Source organism: Pelobates fuscus, chromosome 3 (genome assembly GCF_036172605.1).
Source record: "Pelobates fuscus isolate aPelFus1 chromosome 3, aPelFus1.pri, whole genome shotgun sequence".
Classification (NCBI taxonomy): Eukaryota; Metazoa; Chordata; class Amphibia; order Anura; family Pelobatidae; genus Pelobates; species Pelobates fuscus.
The window spans coordinates 400,238,384-400,257,410 of NC_086319.1; the positions used below are offsets into that span (position 1 = coordinate 400,238,384).

Genomic DNA, 19,027 nt, shown 5'->3' on the forward strand with positions numbered 1-19,027 from the left:
GGGTTAAGGCACTGAAAATGTCAGCAAGGTCCATTCTTACACAGATTTCCTCAATGCGCCCTAATTAGACTGCAGCAAGATCGCTTATTTTAAAGGCAAAAAGGAAACCGATTTCAAATTAAAGTGCGAGCTACACCTGACAGCTTCAATCAACCATTATTTAACCATCTCGTTATCTCCATTTCCTGGGCGTATCATAGCTCTCCTCCCTCTCCAAGTGAGTTTGCCACAAGCTCCTGGAGGAGCCTGCTTGACAGCCTCCTACCCACAGATTATGGGCCCTGCAGGGAAACCTGTAAAAGCCTACCAAACGTGACCGACTGTTAGCACTAATTTCATGGAACTGTTTTGGGCATAGGACCATGTGCACGCTTGGTCAAAATTATGACTTCCAGGAAATTCCTGAACCCCTGAACTGATATGTGTGATCTTTAGATATGTTGGTCACCCAGATCAGGGCTATTAAGGGATGTAACATTTGTGGGGTTTTATGTATTTTTAGGGAACATTTTGCTTGTTGCGGGAAAAGATTAACTTTCCCTGACCGGGAATCGAACCCGGGCCGCGGCGGTGAGAGCGCCGAATCCTAACCACTAGACCACCAGGGAACTGTGAGCTGCTAGAAACTGTGAGAAAACGAGTTTGTGGAATCCAGAAGCTCAAGGTTTCCACGCGACAGTGCAATTCAAACGTTTGCCTTTTAAGGCACTGAAAATGTCAGCAAGGTCCATTCTTACACAGATTTCCTCAATGCGCCCTAATTATACTGCAGCAAGATCGCTTATTTTAAAGGCAAAAAAGAAACGGATTTCAAATTAAAGTGCGAGCTACTCCTGACAGCTTCAATCAACCATTATTTAACCATCTCGTTATCTCCATTTCCTGGGCGTATCATAGCTCTCCTCCCTCTCCAAGTGAGTTTGCCACAAGCTCCTGGAGGAGCCTGCTTGCCAGCCTCCTACCCACAGATTATGGGCCCTGCAGGGAAACCTGTAAAAGCCTACCAAACGTGACCGACTGTTAGCACTGATTTCATGGAACTGTTTTGGGCATAGGACCATGTGCACGCTTGGTCAAAATTATGACTTCCAGGAAATTCCTGAACCCCTGAACTGATATGTGTGATCTTTGGATATGTTGATCACCCAGATCAGGGCTATTAGGGGATGTAACATTTGTAGGGTTTTATGTATTTTTAGGGCACATTTTGCTTGTTGCGGGAAAAGATTAATTTTCCCTGACCAGGAATCGAACCCGGGCCGCAGCGGTGAGAGCGCCGAATCCTAACCACTAGACCACCAGGGAACTGTGAGCTGCTAGAAACTGTGAGAAAACGAGTTTGTGGTATCCAGAAGCTCAAGGTTTCCACGCGACAGTGCAATTCAAACGTTTGCCTTTTAAGGCACTGAAAATGTCAGCAAGGTCCATTCTTACACAGATTTCCTCAATGCGCCCTAATTAGACTGCAGCAAGATCGCTTATTTTAAAGGCAAAAAGGAAACCGATTTAAAATTAAAGTGCGAGCTACACCTGGGCCTATCATAACTCTCCTCCCTCTCCAAGTGAGTTTGCCACGAGCTCCTGGAGGAGCCTGCTTGCCAGCCTCCTACCCACAGATTATGGGCCCTGCAGGGAAACCTGTAAAAGCCTACCAAACTTAACCGACTGTTAGCACTGATTTCATGGAACTGTTTTGGGCATAGGACCATGTGCACGCTTGGTCAAAATTATGACTTCCAGGAAATTCTTGAACCCCTGAACTGATATGTGTGATCTTTGGATATGTTGGTCACCCAGATCAGGGCTATTAGGGGATGTAACATTTGTGGGGTTTTATGTATTTTTAGGGAACATTTTGCTTGTTGCGGGAAAAGATTAACTTTCCCTGACCGGGAATCGAACCCGGGCCGCGGCGGTGAGAGCGCCTAATCCTAACCACTAGACGACAGGGAACTGTGAGCTGCTAGAAACTGTGAGAAAACGAGTTTGTGGTATCCAGAAGCTCAAGGTTTCCACGCGAAAGTGCAATTCAAACGTTTGCCTTTTAAGGCACTGAAAATGTCAGCAAGGTCCATTCTTACACAGATTTCCTCAATGCGCCCTAATTATACTGCAGCAAGATCGCTTATTTTAAAGGCAAAAAGGAAACCGATTTCAAATTAAAGTGCGAGCTACACCTGACAGCTTCAATCAACCATTATTTAACCATCTCTTTATCTCCATTTCCTGGGGGTATCATAGCTCTCCTCCCTCTCCAAGTGAGTTTGCCACGAGCTCCTGGAGGAGCCTGCTTGCCAGCCTCCTACCCACAGATTATGGGCTCTGCAGGGAAACCTGTAAAAGCCTACCAAACGTGACCGACTGTTAGCACTGATTTCATGGAACTGTTTTGGGCATAGGACCATGTGCACGCTTGGTCAAAATTATGACTTCCAGGAAATTCCTGAACCCCTGAACTGATATGTGTGATCTTTGGATATGTTGGTCACCCAGATCAGGGCTATTAGGGGATGTAACATTTGTGGGGTTTAATGTATTTTTAGGGCACATTTTGCTTGTTGCGGGAAAAGATTAACTTTCCCTGACCGGGAATCGAACCCGGGCCGCGGCGGTGAGAGCGCCGAATCCTAACCACTAGACTACCAGTCTACTGTGAGCTGCTAGAAACTGTGAGAAAACGAGTTTGTGGTATCCAGAAGCTCAAGGTTTCCACGCGACAGTGCAATTCAAACGTTTGCCTTTTAACCCCTTAAGGACCAAACTTCTGGAATAAATGGGCATCATGACATGTCACACATGTCATGTGTCCTTAAGGGGTTAAGGCACTGAAAATGTCAGCAAGGTCCATTCTTACACAGATTTCCTCAATGCGCCCTAATTAGACTGCAGCAAGATCGCTTATTTTAAAGGCAAAAAGGAAACCGATTTCAAATTAAAGTGCGAGCTACACCTGACAGCTTCAATCAACCATTATTTAACCATCTCGTTATCTCCATTTCCTGGGCGTATCATAGCTCTCCTCCCTCTCCAAGTGAGTTTGCCATGAGCTCCTGGAGGAGCCTGCTTGCCAGCCTCCTACCCACAGATTATGGGCCCTGCAGGGAAACCTGTAAAAGCCTACCAAACTTAACCGACTGTTAGCACTGATTTCATGGAACTGTTTTGGGCATAGGACCATGTGCACGCTTGGTCAAAATTATGACTTCCAGGAAATTCCTGAACCCCTGAACTGATATGTGTGATCTTTGGATATGTTGGTCACCCAGATCAGGGCTATTAGGGGATGTAACATTTGTGGGGTTTTATGTATTTTTAGGGAACATTTTGCTTGTTGCGGGAAAAGATTAACTTTCCCTGACCGGGAATCGTACCCGGGCCGCGGCGGTGAGAGCGCCGAATCCTAACCACTAGACCACCAGGGAACTGTGAGCTGCTAGAAACTGTTAGAAAACGAGTTTGTGGTATCCAGAAGCTCAAGGTTTCCACGCGACAGTGCAATTCAAACGTTTGCCTTTTAACCCCTTAAGGACCAAACTTCTGGAATAAATGGGCATCATGACATGTCACACATGTCATGTGTCCTTAAGGGGTTAAGGCACTGAAAATGTCAGCAAGGTCCATTCTTACACAGATTTCCTCAATGCGCCCTAATTAGACTGCAGCAAGATCGCTTATTTTAAAGGCAAAAAGGAAACCGATTTCAAATTAAAGTGCGAGCTACACCTGACAGCTTCAATCAACCATTATTTAACCATCTCGTTATCTCCATTTCCTGGGCGTATCATAGCTCTCCTCCCTCTCCAAGTGAGTTTGCCACGAGCTCCTGGAGGAGCCTGCTTGCCAGCCTCCTACCCACAGATTATGGGCCCTGCAGGGAAACCTGTAAAAGCCTACCAAACGTGACCGACTGTTAGCACTGATTTCATGGAACTGTTTTGGGCATAGGACCATGTGCACGCTTTGTCAAAATTATGACTTCCAGGAAATTCCTGAACCCCTGAACTGATATGTGTGATCTTTGGATATGTTGGTCACCCAGATCAGGGCTATTAGGGGATGTAACATTTGTGGGGTTTTATGTATTTTTAGGGCACATTTTGCTTGTTGCGGGAAAAGATTAACTTTCCTTGACCGGGAATCGAACCCGGGCCGCAGCGGTGAGAGCGCCAAATCCTAACCACTAGACTACCAGGGAACTGTGTGCTGCTCGAAACTGTGAGAAAACGAGTTTGTGGTATCCAGAAGCTCAAGGTTTCCACACGACAGTGCAATTCAAACGTTTGCCTTTTAAGGCACTGAAAATGTCAGCAAGGTCCATTCTTACACAGATTTCCTCAATGCGCCCTAATTATACTGCAGCGAGATCGCTTATTTTAAAGGCAAAAAGGAAACCGATTTCAAATTAAAGTGCGAGCTACACCTGGGCCTATCATAACTCTCCTCCCTCTCCAAGTGAGTTTTCCACGAGCTCCTGGAGGAGCCTGCTTGCCATCCTCCTACCCACAGATTATGGGCCCTGCTGGGAAACCTGTAAAAGACTACCAAACGTGACCGACTGTTAGCACTGATTTCATGGAACTGTTTTGGGCATAGGACCATGTGCACGCTTGGTCAAAATTATGACTTCCAGGAAATTCCTGAACCCCTGAACTGATATGTGTGATCTTTGGATATGTTGGTCACCCAGATCAGGGCTATTAGGGGATGTAACATGTGTGGGGTTTTATGTATTTTTAGGGAACATTTTGCTTGTTGCGGGAAAAGATTAACTTTCCCTGACCGGGAATCGAACCCGGGCCGCGGCGGTGAGAGCGCCGAATCCTAACCACTAGACTACCAGGGAACTGTGAGCTGCTAGAAACTGTGAGAAAACGAGTTTGTGGTATCCAGAAGCTCAAGGTTTCCACGCGACAGTGCAATTCAAACGTTTGCCTTTTAACCCCTTAAGGACCAAACTGGAATAAATGGGCATCATGACATGTCACACATGTCATGTGTCCTTAAGGGGTTAAGGCACTGAAAATGTCAGCAAGGTCCATTCTTACACAGATTTCCTCAATGCGCCCTAATTAGACTGCAGCAAGATCGCTTATTTTAAAGGCAAAAAGGAAACCGATTTCAAATTAAAGTGCGAGCTACTCCTGACAGCTTCAATCAACCATTATTTAACCATCTCGTTATCTCCATTTCCTGGGCGTATCATAGCTCTCCTCCCTCTCCAAGTGAGTTTGCCACAAGCTCCTGGAGGAGCCTGCTTGCCAGCCTCCTACCCACAGATTATGGGCCCTGCAGGGAAACCTGTAAAAGCCTACCAAACGTGACCGACTGTTAGCACTGATTTCATGGAACTGTTTTGGGCATAGCACCATGTGCACGCTTGGTCAAAATTATGACTTCCAGGAAATTCCTGAACCCCTGAACTGATATGTGTGATCTTTGGATATGTTGATCACCCAGATCAGGGCTATTAGGGGATGTAACATTTGTGGGGTTTTATGTATTTTTAGGGCACATTTTGCTTGTTGCGGGAAAAGATTAATTTTCCCTGACCAGGAATCGAACCCGGGCCGCGGCGGTGAGAGCGCCGAATCCTAACCACTAGACCACCAGGGAACTGTGAGCTGCTAGAAACTGTGAGAAAACGAGTTTGTGGTATCCAGAAGCTCAAGGTTTCCACGCGACAGTGCAATTCAAACGTTTGCCTTTTAAGGCACTGAAAATGTCAGCAAGGTCCATTCTTTCACAGATTTCCTCAATGCGCCCTAATTAGACTGCAGCAAGATCGCTTATTTTAAAGGCAAAAAGGAAACCGATTTCAAATTAAAGTGCGAGCTACACCTGGGCCTATCATAACTCTCCTCCCTCTCCAAGTGAGTTTTCCACGAGCTCCTGGAGGAGCCTGCTTGCCATCCTCCTACACACAGATTATGGTCCCTGCTGGGAAACCTGTAAAAGACTACCAAACGTGACCGACTGTTAGCACTGATTTCATGGAACTGTTTTGGGCATAGGACCATGTGCACGCTTGGTCAAAATTATGATTTCCAGGAAATTCCTGAACCCCTGAACTGATATGTGTGATTTTTGGATATGTTGATCACCCAGATCAGGGCTATTAGGGGATGTAACATTTGTTGGATTTTTATGTATTTTTAGGGAACATTTTGCTTGTTGCGGGAAAAGATTAACTTTCCCTGACCGGGAATCGAACCCGGGCCGCGGCGGTGAGAGCGCCGAATCCTAACCACTAGACGACCAGGGAACTGTGAGCTGCTAGAAACTGTGAGAAAACGAGTTTGTGGTATCCAGAAGCTCAAGGTTTCCACGCGACAGTGCAATTCAAACGTTTGCCTTTTAACCCCTTAAGGACCAAACTTCTGGAATAAATGGGCATCATGACATGTCACACATGTCATGTGTCCTTAAGGGGTTAAGGCACTGAAAATGTCAGCAAGGTCCATTCTTACACAGATTTCCTCAATGCGCCCTAATTAGACTGCAGCAAGATCGCTTATTTTAAAGGCAAAAAGGAAACCGATTTCAAATTAAAGTGCGAGCTACACCTGACAGCTTCAATCAACCATTATTTAACCATCTCGTTATCTCCATTTCCTGGGCGTATCATAGCTCTCCTCCCTCTCCAAGTGAGTTTGCCACAAGCTCCTGGAGGAGCCTGCTTGACAGCCTCCTACCCACAGATTATGGGCCCTGCAGGGAAACCTGTAAAAGCCTACCAAACGTGACCGACTGTTAGCACTGATTTCATGGAACTGTTTTGGGCATAGGACCATGTGCACGCTTGGTCAAAATTATGACTTCCAGGAAATTCCTGAACCCCTGAACTGATATGTGTGATCTTTGGATATGTTGGTCACCCAGATCAGGGCTATTAAGGGATGTAACATTTGTGGGGTTTTATGTATTTTTAGGGAACATTTTGCTTGTTGCGGGAAAAGATTAACTTTCCCTGACCGGGAATCGAACCCGGGCCGCGGCGGTGAGAGCGCCGAATCCTAACCACTAGACCACCAGGGAACTGTGAGCTGCTAGAAACTGTGAGAAAACGAGTTTGTGGAATCCAGAAGCTCAAGGTTTCCACGCGACAGTGCAATTCAAACGTTTGCCTTTTAAGGCACTGAAAATGTCAGCAAGGTCCATTCTTACACAGATTTCCTCAATGCGCCCTAATTATACTGCAGCAAGATCGCTTATTTTAAAGGCAAAAAGGAAACCGATTTCAAATTAAAGTGCGAGCTACACCTGACAGCTTCAATCAACCATTATTTAACCATCTCGTTATCTCCATTTCCTGGGGGTATCATAGCTCTCCTCCCTCTCCAAGTGAGTTTGCCACGAGCTCCTGGAGGAGCCTGCTTGCCAGCCTCCTACCCACAGATTATGGGCCCTGCAGGGAAACCTGTAAAAGCCTACCAAACTTGACCGACTGTTAGCACTGATTTCATGGAACTGTTTTGGGCATAGGACCATGTGCACGCTTGGTCAAAGTTATGACTTCCAGGAAATTCCTGAACCCCTGAGCTGATATGTGTGATCTTTGGATATGTTGGTCACCCAGATCAGGGCTATTAGGGGATGTAACATTTGTGGGGTTTCATGTATTTTTAGGGCACATTTTGCTTGTTGCGGGAAAAGATTAACTTTCCCTGACCGGGAATCGAACCCGGTCTGCGGCAGTGAGAGCACCGAATCCTAACCACTAGACGACCAGGGAACTGTGAGCTGCTAGAAACTGTGAGAAAACGAGTTTGTGGTATCCAGAAGCTCAAGGTTTCCACGCGACAGTGCAATTCAAACGTTTGCCTTTTAACCCCTTAAGGACCAAACTTCTGGAATAAATGGGCATCATGACATGTCACACATGTCATGTGTCCTTAAGGGGTTAAGGCACTGAAAATGTCAGCAAGGTCCATTCTTACACAGATTTCCTCAATGCGCCCTAATTAGACTGCAGCAAGATCGCTTATTTTAAAGGCAAAAAGGAAACCGATTTCAAATTAAAGTGCGAGCTACACCTGACAGCTTCAATCAACCATTATTTAACCATCTCGTTATCTCCATTTCCTGGGGGTATCATAGCTCTCCTCCCTCTCCAAGTGAGTTTGCCACGAGCTCCTGGAGGAGCCTGCTTGCCAGCCTCCTACCCACAGATTATGGGCCCTGCAGGGAAACCTGTAAAAGCCTACCAAACTTAACCGACTGTTAGCACTGATTTCATGGAACTGTTTTGGGCATAGGACCATGTGCACGCTTGGTCAAAATTATGACTTCCAGGAAATTCCTGAACCCCTGAACTGATATGTGTGATCTTTGGATATGTTGGTCACCCAGATCAGGGCTATTAGGGGATGTAACATTTGTTGGGTTTAATGTATTTTTAGGGAACATTTTGCTTTTTGCGGGAAAAGATTAACTTTCCCTGACCGGGAATCGAACCCAGGCCGCGGCGGTGAGAGCGCCGAATCCTAACCACTAGACCACCAGGGAACTGTGAGCTGCTAGAAACTGTGAGAAAACGAGTTTGTGGAATCCAGAAGCTCAAGGTTTCCACGCGACAGTGCAATTCAAACGTTTGCCTTTTAAGGCACTGAAAATGTCAGCAAGGTCCATTCTTACACAGATTTCCTCAATGCGCCCTAATTAGACTGCAGCAAGATCGCTTATTTTAAAGGCAAAAAGGAAACCGATTTCAAATTAAAGTGCGAGCTACACCTGACAGCTTCAATCAACCATTATTTAACCATCTCGTTATCTCCATTTCCTGGGCGTATCATAGCTCTCCTCCCTCTCCAAGTGAGTTTGCCACAAGCTCCTGGAGGAGCCTGCTTGACAGCCTCCTACCCACAGATTATGGGCCCTGCAGGGAAACCTGTAAAAGCCTACCAAACGTGACCGACTGTTAGCACTGATTTCATGGAACTGTTTTGGGCATAGGACCATGTGCACGCTTGGTCAAAATTATGACTTCCAGGAAATTCCTGAACCCCTGAACTGATATGTGTGATCTTTGGATATGTTGGTCACCCAGATCAGGGCTATTAAGGGATGTAACATTTGTGGGGTTTTATGTATTTTTAGGGAACATTTTGCTTGTTGCGGGAAAAGATTAACTTTCCCTGACCGGGAATCGAACCCGGGCCGCGGCGGTGAGAGCGCCGAATCCTAACCACTAGACCACCAGGGAACTGTGAGCTGCTAGAAACTGTGAGAAAACGAGTTTGTGGAATCCAGAAGCTCAAGGTTTCCACGCGACAGTGCAATTCAAACGTTTGCCTTTTAAGGCACTGAAAATGTCAGCAAGGTCCATTCTTACACAGATTTCCTCAATGCGCCCTAATTATACTGCAGCAAGATCGCTTATTTTAAAGGCAAAAAGGAAACCGATTTCAAATTAAAGTGCGAGCTACACCTGACAGCTTCAATCAACCATTATTTAACCATCTCGTTATCTCCATTTCCTGGGGGTATCATAGCTCTCCTCCCTCTCCAAGTGAGTTTGCCACGAGCTCCTGGAGGAGCCTGCTTGCCAGCCTCCTACCCACAGATTATGGGCCCTGCAGGGAAACCTGTAAAAGCCTACCAAACTTGACCGACTGTTAGCACTGATTTCATGGAACTGTTTTGGGCATAGGACCATGTGCACGCTTGGTCAAAGTTATGACTTCCAGGAAATTCCTGAACCCCTGAGCTGATATGTGTGATCTTTGGATATGTTGGTCACCCAGATCAGGGCTATTAGGGGATGTAACATTTGTGGGGTTTCATGTATTTTTAGGGCACATTTTGCTTGTTGCGGGAAAAGATTAACTTTCCCTGACCGGGAATCGAACCCGGTCTGCGGCAGTGAGAGCACCGAATCCTAACCACTAGACGACCAGGGAACTGTGAGCTGCTAGAAACTGTGAGAAAACGAGTTTGTGGTATCCAGAAGCTCAAGGTTTCCACGCGACAGTGCAATTCAAACGTTTGCCTTTTAACCCCTTAAGGACCAAACTTCTGGAATAAATGGGCATCATGACATGTCACACATGTCATGTGTCCTTAAGGGGTTAAGGCACTGAAAATGTCAGCAAGGTCCATTCTTACACAGATTTCCTCAATGCGCCCTAATTAGACTGCAGCAAGATCGCTTATTTTAAAGGCAAAAAGGAAACCGATTTCAAATTAAAGTGCGAGCTACACCTGACAGCTTCAATCAACCATTATTTAACCATCTCGTTATCTCCATTTCCTGGGGGTATCATAGCTCTCCTCCCTCTCCAAGTGAGTTTGCCACGAGCTCCTGGAGGAGCCTGCTTGCCAGCCTCCTACCCACAGATTATGGGCCCTGCAGGGAAACCTGTAAAAGCCTACCAAACTTAACCGACTGTTAGCACTGATTTCATGGAACTGTTTTGGGCATAGGACCATGTGCACGCTTGGTCAAAATTATGACTTCCAGGAAATTCCTGAACCCCTGAACTGATATGTGTGATCTTTGGATATGTTGGTCACCCAGATCAGGGCTATTAGGGGATGTAACATTTGTTGGGTTTAATGTATTTTTAGGGAACATTTTGCTTTTTGCGGGAAAAGATTAACTTTCCCTGACCGGGAATCGAACCCAGGCCGCGGCGGTGAGAGCGCCGAATCCTAACCACTAGACCACCAGGGAACTGTGAGCTGCTAGAAACTGTGAGAAAACGAGTTTGTGGAATCCAGAAGCTCAAGGTTTCCACGCGACAGTGCAATTCAAACGTTTGCCTTTTAAGGCACTGAAAATGTCAGCAAGGTCCATTCTTACACAGATTTCCTCAATGCGCCCTAATTAGACTGCAGCAAGATCGCTTATTTTAAAGGCAAAAAGGAAACCGATTTCAAATTAAAGTGCGAGCTACACCTGGGCCTATCATAACTCTCCTCCCTCTCCAAGTGAGTTTTCCACGAGCTCCTGGAGGAGCCTGCTTGCCATCCTCCTACCCACAGATTATGGGCCCTGCTGGGAAACCTGTAAAAGACTACCAAACGTGACCGACTGTTAGCACTGATTTCATGGAACTGTTTTGGGCATAGGACCATGTGCACGCTTGGTCAAAATTATGACTTCCAGGAAATTCCTGAACCCCTGATCTGATATGTGTGATCTTTGGATATGTTGGTCACCCAGATCAGGGCTATAAGGGGATGTAACATTTGTGGGGTTTTATGTATTTTTAGGGAACATTTTGCTTGTTGCGGGAAAAGATTAACTTTCCCTGACCGGGAATCGAACCCGGGCCGCGGCGGTGAGAGCGCCGAATCCTAACCACTAGACTACCAGGGAACTGTGAGCTGCTAGAAACTGTGAGAAAACGAGTTTGTGGTATCCAGAAGCTCAAGGTTTCCACGCGACAGTGCAATTCAAACGTTTGCCTTTTAACCCCTTAAGGACCAAACTGGAATAAATGGGCATCATGACATGTCACACATGTCATGTGTCCTTAAGGGGTTAAGGCACTGAAAATGTCAGCAAGGTCCATTCTTACACAGATTTCCTCAATGCGCCCTAATTAGACTGCAGCAAGATCGCTTATTTTAAAGGCAAAAAGGAAACCGATTTCAAATTAAAGTGCGAGCTACACCTGACAGCTTCAATCAACCATTATTTAACCATCTCGTTATCTCCATTTCCTGGGCGTATCATAGCTCTCCTCCCTCTCCAAGTGAGTTTGCCACGAGCTCCTGGAGGAGCCTGCTTGTTAGCCTCCTACCCACAGATTATGGGCCCTGCAGGGAAACCTGTAAAAGCCTACCAAACGTGACCGACTGTTAGCACTGATTTCATGGAACTGTTTTGGGCATAGGACCATGTGCACGCTTGGTCAAAATTATGACTTCCAGGAAATTCCTGAACCCCTGAACTGATATGTGTGATCTTTGGATATGTTAGTCACCCAGATCAGGGCTATTGGGGGATGTAACATTTGTGGGGTTTTATGTATTTTTAGGGCACATTTTCCTTGTTGCGGGAAAAGATTAACTTTCCCTGACCGGGAATCGAACCCGGACCGCGGCGGTGAGAGCGCCAAATCCTAACCACTAGACTACCAGGGAACTGTGAGCTGCTAGAAACTGTGAGAAAACGAGTTTGTGGAATCCAGAAGCTCAAGGTTTCCACGCGACAGTGCAATTCAAACGTTTGCCTTTTAAGGCACTGAAAATGTCAGCAAGGTCCATTCTTACACATATTTCCTCAATGCGCCCTAATTAGACTGCAGCAAGATCGCTTATTTTAAAGGCAAAAAGGAAACCGATTTCAAATTAAAGTGCGAGCTACACCTGACAGCTTCAATCAACCATTATTTAACCATCTCGTTATCTCCATTTCCTGGGCGTATCATAGCTCTCCTCCCTCTCCAAGTGAGTTTGCTACGAGCTCCTGGAGCATGTGCTCGTAGCTTGCCAGCCACATGTTGCTTGTTGCGGGAAAAGATTAACTTTCCCTGACCGGGAATCGAACCTGGGCCGCAGCGGTGAGAGCGCCGAATCCTAACCACTAGACCACCAGGGAACTGTGAGCTGCTGGAAACTGTGAGAAAACGAGTTTGTGGAATCCAGAAGCTCAAGGTTTCCACGCGACAGTGCAATTCAAACGTTTGCCTTTTAAGGCACTGAAAATGTCAGCAAGGTCCATTCTTACACATATTTCCTCAATGCGCCCTAATTAGACTGCAGCAAGATCGCTTATTTTAAAGGCAAAAAGGAAACCGATTTCAAATTAAAGTGCGAGCTACACCTGACAGCTTCAATCAACCATTATTTAACCATCTCGTTATCTCCATTTCCTGGGCGTATCATAGCTCTCCTCCCTCTCCAAGTGAGTTTGCTACGAGCTCCTGGAGCATGTGCTCGTAGCTTGCCAGCCACATGTTGCTTGTTGCGGGAAAAGATTAACTTTCCCTGACCGGGAATCGAACCTGGGCCGCAGCAGTGAGAGTGCCGAATCCTAACCACTAGACCACCAGGGAACTGTGAGCTGCTATAAACTGTGAGAAAACGAGTTTGTGGTATCCAGAAGCTCAAGGTTTCCACGCGACAGTGCAATTCAAACGTTTGCCTTTTAAGGCACTGAAAATGTCAGCAAGGTCCATTCTTACACAGATTTCCTCAATGCGCCCTAATTAGACTGCAGCAAGATCGCTCTCATCCCTCTCCAAGTGAGTTTGCTACGAGCTCCTGGAGGAGCCTGCTTGCCAGCCTCCTACCCATAGATTATGGGCCCTGCAGGGAAACCTGTAAAAGCCTACCAAACTTGACCGACTGTTAGCACTGATTTCATGGAACTGTTTTGGGCATAGGACCATGTGCACGCTTGGTCAAAATTATGACTTCCAGGAAATTCCTGAACTGATATGTGTTATCTTTGGATATGCTGGTCACCCAGATCAGGGCTATTAGGGGATGCAACATTTGTGGGGTTTTATGTATTTTTAGGGCACATTTTGCTTGTTGCGGGAAAAGATTAACTTTCCCTGACCGGGAATCGAACGCGGGCCGCGGCGGTGAGAGCGCCAAATCCTAACCACTAGACCACCAGGGAACTGTGAGCTGCTATAAACTGTGAGAAAACGAGTTTGTGGTATCCAGAAGCTCAAGGTTTCCACGCGACAGTGCAATTCAAACGTTTGCCTTTTAAGGCACTGAAAATGTCAGCAAGGTCCATTCTTACACAGATTTCCTCAATGCGCCCTAATTAGACTGCAGCAAGATCGCTTATTTTAAAGGCAAAAAGGAAACCGATTTCAAATTAAATTGCGAGCTACACCTGACAGCTTCAATCAACCATTATTTAACCATCTCGTTATCTCCATTTCCTGGGCGTATCATAGCTCTCCTCCCTCTCCAAGTGAGTTTGCCACGAGCTCCTGGAGGAGCCTGCTTGCCAGCCTCCTACCCACAGATTATGGGCCCTGCAGGGAAACCTGTAAAAGCCTACCAAACTTAACCGACTGTTAGCACTGATTTCATGGAACTGTTTTGGGCATAGGACCATGTGCACGCTTGGTCAAAATTATGACTTCCAGGAAATTCCTGAACCCCTGAACTGATATGTGTGATCTTTGGATATGTTGGTCACCCAGATCAGGGCTATTAGGGGATGTAACATTTGTGGGGTTTTATGTATTTTTAGGGCACATTTTGCTTGTTGCGGGAAAAGATTAACTTTCCCCGACCGGGAATCAAACCCGGGCCGCGGCGGTGAGAGCGCCGAATCCTAACCACTAGACCACCAGGGAACTGTGAGCTGCTCGAAACTGTGAGAAAACGAGTTTGTGGAATCCAGAAGCTCAAGGTTTCCACGCGACAGTGCAATTCAAACGTTTGCCTTTTAAGGCACTGAAAATGTCAGCAAGGTCCATTCTTACACATATTTCCTCAATGCGCCCTAATTAGACTGCAGCAAGATCGCTTATTTTAAAGGCAAAAAGGAAACCGATTTCAAATTAAAGTGCGAGCTACACCTGACAGCTTCAATCAACCATTATTTAACCATCTCGTTATCTCCATTTCCTGGGCGTATCATAGCTCTCCTCCCTCTCCAAGTGAGTTTGCTACGAGCTCCTGGAGCATGTGCTCGTAGCTTGCCAGCCACATGTTGCTTGTTGCGGGAAAAGATTAACTTTCCCTGACCGGGAATCGAACCTGGGCCGCAGCGGTGAGAGCGCCGAATCCTAACCACTAGACCACCAGGGAACTGTGAGCTGCTAGAAACTGTGAGAAAACGAGTTTGTGGAATCCAGAAGCTCAAGGTTTCCACGCGACAGTGCAATTCAAACGTTTGCCTTTTAAGGCACTGAAAATGTCAGCAAGGTCCATTCTTACACATATTTCCTCAATGCGCCCTAATTAGACTGCAGCAAGATCGCTTATTTTAAAGGCAAAAAGGAAACCGATTTCAAATTAAAGTGCGAGCTACACCTGACAGCTTCAATCAACCATTATTTAACCATCTCGTTATCTCCATTTCCTGGGCGTATCATAGCTCTCCTCCCTCTCCAAGTGAGTTTGCTACGAGCTCCTGGAGCATGTGCTCGTAGCTTGCCAGCCACATGTTGCTTGTTGCGGGAAAAGATTAACTTTCCCTGACCGGGAATCGAACCTGGGCCGCAGCGGTGAGAGTGCCGAATCCTAACCACTAGACCACCAGGGAACTGTGAGCTGCTATAAACTGTGAGAAAACGAGTTTGTGGTATCCAGAAGCTCAAGGTTTCCACGCGACAGTGCAATTCAAACGTTTGCCTTTTAAGGCACTGAAAATGTCAGCAAGGTCCATTCTTACACAGATTTCCTCAATGCGCCCTAATTAGACTGCAGCAAGATCGCTCTCATCCCTCTCCAAGTGAGTTTGCTACGAGCTCCTGGAGGAGCCTGCTTGCCAGCCTCCTACCCATAGATTATGGGCCCTGCAGGGAAACCTGTAAAAGCCTACCAAACTTGACCGACTGTTAGCACTGATTTCATGGAACTGTTTTGGGCATAGGACCATGTGCACGCTTGGTCAAAATTATGACTTCCAGGAAATTCCTGAACTGATATGTGTTATCTTTGGATATGCTGGTCACCCAGATCAGGGCTATTAGGGGATGCAACATTTGTGGGGTTTTATGTATTTTTAGGGCACATTTTGCTTGTTGCGGGAAAAGATTAACTTTCCCTGACCGGGAATCGAACGCGGGCCGCGGCGGTGAGAGCGCCAAATCCTAACCACTAGACCACCAGGGAACTGTGAGCTGCTATAAACTGTGAGAAAACGAGTTTGTGGTATCCAGAAGCTCAAGGTTTCCACGCGACAGTGCAATTCAAACGTTTGCCTTTTAAGGCACTGAAAATGTCAGCAAGGTCCATTCTTACACAGATTTCCTCAATGCGCCCTAATTAGACTGCAGCAAGATCGCTTATTTTAAAGGCAAAAAGGAAACCGATTTCAAATTAAATTGCGAGCTACACCTGACAGCTTCAATCAACCATTATTTAACCATCTCGTTATCTCCATTTCCTGGGCGTATCATAGCTCTCCTCCCTCTCCAAGTGAGTTTGCCACGAGCTCCTGGAGGAGCCTGCTTGCCAGCCTCCTACCCACAGATTATGGGCCCTGCAGGGAAACCTGTAAAAGCCTACCAAACTTAACCGACTGTTAGCACTGATTTCATGGAACTGTTTTGGGCATAGGACCATGTGCACGCTTGGTCAAAATTATGACTTCCAGGAAATTCCTGAACCCCTGAACTGATATGTGTGATCTTTGGATATGTTGGTCACCCAGATCAGGGCTATTAGGGGATGTAACATTTGTGGGGTTTTATGTATTTTTAGGGCACATTTTGCTTGTTGCGGGAAAAGATTAACTTTCCCCGACCGGGAATCAAACCCGGGCCGCGGCGGTGAGAGCGCCGAATCCTAACCACTAGACCACCAGGGAACTGTGAGCTGCTCGAAACTGTGAGAAAACGAGTTTGTGGTATCCAGAAGCTCAAGGCTTCCACGCGACAGTGCAATTCAAACGTTTGCCTTTTAAGGCACTGAAAATGACAGCAAGGTCCATTCTTAGACAGATTTCCTCAGTGCGCCCTAATTAGACTGCAGCAAGATCGCTTATTTTAAAGGCAAAAAGGAAACCGATTTTAAATTAAAGTGCGAGCTACACCTGACAGCTTCAATCAACCATTATTTAACCATCTCGTTATCTCAATTTCCTGGGCGTATCATAGCTCTCCTCCCTCTCCAAGTGAGTTTGCCACGAGCTCCTGGAGGAGCCTGCTTGCCAGCCTTCTACCCACAGATTATGGGCCCTGCAGGGAAACCTGTAAAAGCCTACCAAACTTGACCGACTGTTAGCACTGATTTCATGGAACTGTTTTGGGCATAGGACCATGTGCACGCTTGGTCAAAATTATTACTTCCAGGAAATTCCTGAACCGATATGTGTGATCTTTGGATATGTTGGTCACCCAGATCAAGGCTATTAGGGGATGTAACATTTGTGGACTTTTATGTATTTTTAGGGCACATTTTGCTTGTTGCGGGAAAAGATTAACTTTCCCTGACCGGGAATCGAACAAGGGCCGCGGCGGTAAGAGCGCAAAATCCTAACCACTAGACCACCAGGCAACTGTGAGAAAACAAGCTTGTGGTATCCAGGAGCTCAAGGTTTCCACGCGACAGTGCAATTCAAACGTTTGCCTTTTAAGGCACTGAAAATGACAGCAAGGTCCATTCTTACACAGATTTCCTCAATGTGCCCTAATTAGACTGCAGCAAGATCGCTTACTTTAAATGCAACAAGGAAGCAATTAAAACGCTTGCCTTTTAAGGCACTGAAAATGTCAGCAAGGTCCATTCTGACACAGATTTACTCAATGCGCCCTAATTAGACTGCAGCAAGATCGCTTATTTTAAAGGCAACAATGAAACCGATTCCAAATTAAAGTGCGAGCTACACCTTACAGCTTCAATCAACCATTATTTAACCATCTCGTTATCTACATTTTCTGGGCGTATCATAGCTCTCCTCCCTCTCCAAGTGAGTTTGCCATGAGCTCCTGGAGGAGCCTGCTTGCCAGCCTCCTACCCACAGATTATGGGCCCTGCAAGGAAACCTGTGAAAAACTACCAAACTTGACCGACCGTGACCAGGATATTCCAGAACCAGGACCAGGAAATTCCTGAACACCTAGATAAATAAAAAAAACTTAACCCTTACTCTAATTTCCCATGCACTTAACGATTGCCGCGTTCCCCCATGTATATATATATATATATATATATATATATATATATATATATAATGTCATACTAAGTGTATTTTTTAAATTTACATATATATAATTACACTTAAAGTAAAATTACACACATAATATATGTATAGTAACTGTATATTGTATATATTATAAATATATATTATATATATATATATATATAATTTAATGCTAAGTGTATTTTGCTATTAATATATATATATTTATATCAAAATACACTTAGAATGAAATTATATATGTAAAAGCCCATAGGCCTGAATTTGTGGGAGTAGTTTTTCCTATAAAAGCTCTACCCCCTTGTTTACCTATGCTGGTTCCTGTTAGAGTGACATTGCCACAACAACAAACTCTTCCATTTTTTCTGCCTTCCATTTGTTCCAGCAGCAGCCATAACTTGACTTCAGCCTCTCTGACCTGGCTTGCAGTTCCCCAAACCCAGCTTCCAGCTTCATCTAGGGCTCCAACCGCCCACAGTGCCTCCACCTGGGTCCCGACTTTGTAAACTGGCTTCCGGCCGCAAAACGCGGCACACAGACTTTTGTACACGGGGAAACTCGTTCACGGCATTCCCATGTTCAGGCCTAACAAATGCGGGGATTCGCTCCCTCTGTTTCACATAAATTTATGCCGTTTGTCAAATTCTGTTCATTTATATTCCGTTAGGTTAATCCATTCGTTAAAATTGGTCATTCGTTTAATCCTTTTGGTTTATATCAATTTATTTAAATCAATTTGTATGAATTCATTTAATTTAAATCCATTTCGTTTAAAGCATTTATTTAACCCCTTAAGGACACATGACATGTGTGACATGTCATGATTCCCTTTTATTCCAGAAGTTTGGTCCTTAAGGGGCTAAAGCCTTTTCGTTTAATTCCATTTATTTAATTCCATTTGTTTAATTCCATTCGTTTAAAATCCATTTCGTTTAAAACTATTCATTAATATATATTTTGTTTAAATCACTGTTAAAGCTGTTTCTCTGTCTCTTACACTCAGTGCATTCGATCAATAAGGCCGTACGGTTGCACACTCTATCGTTCGTACTTTTTCTATATCATATGCCCATTAAATCCTAGAATACTTAAAGACTACCACTGTAATTTGTTTCTGCTATTCGATTGGTAATTTTGCATAAAGTCACGATTCATGTTGGGTAATTCACATATTTGTACAGTTTAACTGTTCGGTCTAAGCAGTTCCTAGATATGACTTAAATATCACAGACACTTTTC

The 19,027-nt window shown here is 45.4% G+C and overlaps 8 non-coding genes across 8 annotated transcripts; all 8 read right to left on the reverse strand.

The window, feature by feature from the left end:
* Positions 1-536: 536 nt before the first annotated feature.
* On the reverse strand, positions 537-608 carry TRNAE-CUC (transfer RNA glutamic acid (anticodon CUC)). Its single transcript has one exon. It is a non-coding gene; the product is annotated as a tRNA-Glu (tRNA).
* A 4,163-nt stretch (positions 609-4,771) lies between these two features.
* On the reverse strand, positions 4,772-4,843 carry TRNAE-CUC (transfer RNA glutamic acid (anticodon CUC)). Its single transcript has one exon. It is a non-coding gene; the product is annotated as a tRNA-Glu (tRNA).
* A 2,120-nt stretch (positions 4,844-6,963) lies between these two features.
* TRNAE-CUC (transfer RNA glutamic acid (anticodon CUC)) lies at positions 6,964-7,035 on the reverse strand. The gene has a single exon. It is a non-coding gene; the product is annotated as a tRNA-Glu (tRNA).
* A 1,398-nt stretch (positions 7,036-8,433) lies between these two features.
* TRNAE-CUC (transfer RNA glutamic acid (anticodon CUC)) lies at positions 8,434-8,505 on the reverse strand. Its single transcript has one exon. It is a non-coding gene; the product is annotated as a tRNA-Glu (tRNA).
* Positions 8,506-9,130: 625 nt separating this feature from the next.
* Positions 9,131-9,202, reverse strand: TRNAE-CUC (transfer RNA glutamic acid (anticodon CUC)). Its single transcript has one exon. It is a non-coding gene; the product is annotated as a tRNA-Glu (tRNA).
* Positions 9,203-10,600: 1,398 nt separating this feature from the next.
* On the reverse strand, positions 10,601-10,672 carry TRNAE-CUC (transfer RNA glutamic acid (anticodon CUC)). The gene has a single exon. It is a non-coding gene; the product is annotated as a tRNA-Glu (tRNA).
* Positions 10,673-11,248: 576 nt separating this feature from the next.
* Positions 11,249-11,320, reverse strand: TRNAE-CUC (transfer RNA glutamic acid (anticodon CUC)). The gene has a single exon. It is a non-coding gene; the product is annotated as a tRNA-Glu (tRNA).
* A 698-nt stretch (positions 11,321-12,018) lies between these two features.
* Positions 12,019-12,090, reverse strand: TRNAE-CUC (transfer RNA glutamic acid (anticodon CUC)). Its single transcript has one exon. It is a non-coding gene; the product is annotated as a tRNA-Glu (tRNA).
* Between the last annotated feature and the right edge of the window lie 6,937 nt (positions 12,091-19,027).